This window comes from Rutidosis leptorrhynchoides, chromosome 4 (assembly GCF_046630445.1).
Source record: "Rutidosis leptorrhynchoides isolate AG116_Rl617_1_P2 chromosome 4, CSIRO_AGI_Rlap_v1, whole genome shotgun sequence".
NCBI classification, from domain to species: domain Eukaryota; kingdom Viridiplantae; phylum Streptophyta; class Magnoliopsida; order Asterales; family Asteraceae; genus Rutidosis; species Rutidosis leptorrhynchoides.
The window spans coordinates 392638830-392643740 of record NC_092336.1 but is presented as its reverse complement, the minus strand read 5'-3'; positions in this window follow the sequence as shown (position 1 = coordinate 392643740).

Sequence of the window (4911 nt, the reverse complement as noted above, 5' to 3'; positions counted from 1 at the left end):
ACTTACCGGCGAACTTGTTCGTAATACCATTTTCTCTCTCATTTCTAGAGTATCCCTTCACGATTATATACTATCTCATATTCTAGATCTTATTCATCCACTCGTCCGAATCGACAATCATCCCGGTGTAATAGAAGAAGTCAACGAGCTTCACACTCGGGTAGTGACGTTGGAGAATATGGTGCAAAGATTACAAGCACCAACGGCAACACCGGCAGCAACAGTACCACAACCAACAGCAACATCCGCATCCCACACCTCGACATCACAATCTGTACCTCGCGCATCAACATCGTACTTACCATAGATACCAAGGAGTACTAATAAGAATCAACGATGAAGTATTGATTCATAACTTCATTGGAGAACTATTAGGCGGCGATTATGTAATCTCTAAAGTCTTAGAGATTATTTATTTAAGCTCAAACCAAAAATCAAATGCGATTAATATCATATTAACTCATAAATCCATGATTACATCTGAAGAAAATATACATGTATATATGTTTTCATAAGGATTGTAATTAAAAATTCTTTTGTACAAACTGTTAATGGTGAAAATATTTTAACGGGTAGGTAATACCTGAGGAATATTTAGATTTCACATTAATAAGTTACACTGTATATTCTTCGAATCTGATTCAACAGTCATTTACTATCCTACTTACATCCACCGATATACGTATTCGTTCACCACAGAATAATCATTTTCATTCAATTTCATATTTAGATTTTGACTTATCAGAATCCAACAAGTGGCATAATGAAGAAAACATTGGACAAAATAAAATTTGTTAGAAACAAACAAATTAACTATGAGAAATTCTGTTAAGAATCCACGCTAACAAAGTCCTAGCTAACTGTTCCTAGCTAACTGTTAATTCCTTATTACATTTATTTATCGCAATTTATTTATCGCAATTTAAATTCTCGCAATTTTATTTGTTGTCATTTAATTTCTGTTATTTATTTTACGCACTTTAAATATCGGGACACGTATACAAGGTATTGACATATCATATCGACGCATCTATATATATTATTTGGAATAACCATCGACACTCTATATGCAGTAATTTTCGAGTTAGCTATACAGGGTTGAGATTGATTCTACAATAATATATATACTTTGAGTTGTGATCGAGTCTGAGACATGTATACAATGGGTCACGAATACGTATTAATTAATTCGAATATTATATATTAAATTATATATGAATTATTGAATTACTAATTGTGTACTGCTAACTGTGGACTGCCAACATTGGACAATTAAAATGAATTAAAATATTGATTATAACATATGAAACTAAACAATTCTTCAAGTTTGCCACTTGATTTCATCTTAAACCTCATTTGTATCTTAACGATTACAATATGCGATTCAAACCTTTCATAATTTTTGAAAACACTTCAATCGATAGGATGAACCAACCGCACTTCATCTACGGAAGAAGAGATTGATGCATATAGTTATGCACCTGAAAACACTCGGAACCTGAGTAACGTTTAACACGTGTCCGTGCTAGCTCCTTTGGCATTGTTATTTCCGAAAATAACAATGCAATTCCTTTTCAAAATAGCCAGTTTTGTCACAGCTTCAGCAAAGTCAACTTCGACTTTTCATCCAGATTGGTCTTATTATAACCTTGATAAACACGATTGCCCTTTTATTTTATCGGGGAAAACTTTTATATTCCACCTTTATAACCACAGACGTATCAGTAACCTCGTCGCTCCGTGGCTTAAATCTCTCTAACAAATCACTATATTTATCTATTGAAGTCTTATCATGAACTCATCGGCATCATGTAACGATAATTACCATACCAAATACCGAGAGGCATCAATCGATAATCTCAAATTTCTCAGCGATGCTACGACAACAATTATATATATATATATATATATATATATATATATATATATATATATATATATATATATATATATATATATATATATATATATATATATATATATATATATATATATAACTTCTATCCCCTGGATTTACGAACTTCAATTCTGAACTTCTGAAAAGCGCTTTAGCCTATGAATCAGTTTTCTGAGTTTTGAAAAAGCTGATGAAGCAGTGAAAACTGAAGACTGCCTTAACAGTCAAAAGTTTGATGATAAAGAATGAAGTGTTGAAAAAGCTCAAAGATTTTGATATTGAAAAATGAATTGAGCAAACCATGAAGGAACTCTAAACAAATCACAAGGACTAAACTTGTACATAAAGAATCCTGATGATTCTGTTCTGATGAAATCTTTAGCGAATACCTTGTTCCGTAATTGTTCTAAATCATTGTGAATGAATTTCTTCATCACATTTTGATTGTAGAATTATAAGATATTATCGTATCTTTCATTATGAAGATCCTCAATATTTCTGAAGATATCTTCATAAATATTCTTGTCCGATATTAATTATCTTTCTGCTCTATCTGTGTTATATCATAAAAGAAACTGTTTTAGTTTCTAAATCTCTGAAAACTTAGAATTTGAATTATGAATGTTTTTGAAGTAGTGTTGGGAACTGAAGCAAGAGTTAGTATAATATAATGACACTTTGTGACGACCCGGAAATTTCCGACTAAATTTAAACTTTATCTTTATATTATTCTGACACGATAAGCAATGTTTGTTAAGTTAAATCTCAAGGATTTTAAACTATGTTTATACATTCATTTAAACCTCGACCAAATTCCAATGATTCACGAACCATTAAATGAACATATATGAATATGTATGTATATGTGTATATGTTATAAATTGAAAATGTCAACAAAGTATTTAAAAGTATAATGCTTTATATGAACGTATTTGTTTCAATATGATTATCGACGAAATTAAAAAAAAATATATTAAATGATTGAATTATCAGAAACATTGAATTATGATTACAAGTCTCTGTTGAGAGGTCCACTATGATTTGAGAAATCTATTCCTCTTAACGATATTCGGAATAATTTGTAAAGCTATTTATAAATAAAAATAAAAAGTGTCATTTACGAAAGTTAGACAAAAGCTAGAGGAGAATTGGTTTCCATAATATTCTATTAATCTATTTTCAAACGTACAAAAACGTTTTCAGTTTAAAAAAAAAACTTTATTATTAAACTTTTATAAATATCTAGAATCACTTTTGACAACTCATTACTTAACCAGTATAATAAATATAACGATATTTATATTTTATTTCATTAAATATATATAACGATTTAAATTAATATTATATATATTTATACGCGTATTATACATACATAGTTTTTATACTTTTACTATACTTTAACTTTACCTTTACTTTACTTTTACTTTACTTTAACTTTAATAATTCACTTTAATAATTCACTTTAATAATTCATACTTTAATAATTCACTTTAATAATTCAAAAATCTATTATAAATAGAATTCAATAGGTTTCATTATTTCATAGAAACTTGAAAATATATTTCTCTAAACTCTCTCAATCGATTTATATATATATATATATATATATATATATATATATATATATATATATATATATATATATATATATATATATATATATATATATATATATATATATATATATTTGCTCTGTATTATTTCAAGATATTATTAGTATACATAAAATATTACGACGGAGTGATGTCCGAGTGATTTCAAAATAGTTTTTTTAATGAGTCGAAGCTAAGGAAATTATGGGTTATAGCTATGGAAGTGATGGGTATGGTTCATGGGTATGCTCGTGAGGTCAATCTAGTGTTTATCATCTCCGGTGCGTCTACGTACTTTCCTGCAATATTGAATCTCAATATTGATACATGAGCACTCATAACTTAACTTTTATATATCAATAGTGTATCCCTGACTAGTGCTCGAGTATATAGGATTATGCATGCTTGTACATTCGATATTGTCCTTAGATAGGTTTGTTGAATCCTGAATTAGATACATATGCTACTGAGATAGGGTATATGATATGCATGTCATTGGAAAGCTAGCGAAAAATTAAGAACTTTTCATTTAGATATCGAATGGTTTCGATGAACGGATTTGAAGTTATAGTCAACTGAATTTTAGTATTATTGTTAAAATGATTATTATTACTATCGTCGTTATTATTTTAATAGAAATATCATTGTTATTATAAAATATCATTATTACTATTATGTTAGTATTATCATTTTATCATAATAACATTTTTAGTAAATATAAATATTGTTATTTTTTATAGAATAATAATAATTATTATTACAAAATAATACAACTTTTACTTATTATTATTATGATCAATATTATTTTATCAAATAAATAAGGGATACAAAGATATTTTTCACCACGCGTAATATAATTACATTAATAATACTTACCACTATAGTTTTAAGATATTAAGTGAACTTTATAAATTTTACTACTTAAGATATATAAAAGTATATTTTATCATATATAAACGTTAATATAAATTTTTATTAATAAATGACTTTTATTATTATAAAATCTAATAAATATATTTAAATATATAAAACGACTATAGTTAAGTTATATAATAAACACGTATAAATTTTAGAAGTCATTTTGGATCAAGTTGACTTTTGTTGACTTTTGCATATTAGTCTCGAGCATTAGGATTGTGGTACACTATGACTTGACCAAAAATTGTTAGACAAATATTGACCAACATATAATTATATATAATTAATATAGGTTCGTGAATCCGAGGCCAACCTTGCACTTGTTAAATGACGTTATATGTATTTTTACTACTAAATACAGTATTGTGAGTTTCATTTGCTCCCTTTTATATATATTTTTGGGACTGAGAATACATGCGCTGTTTTTATAAATGTTTTACGAAATAGGCACAAGTACTAAAACTAATTCTACGTAGGTTTAAACCAGAAATATACCCTTAGCTT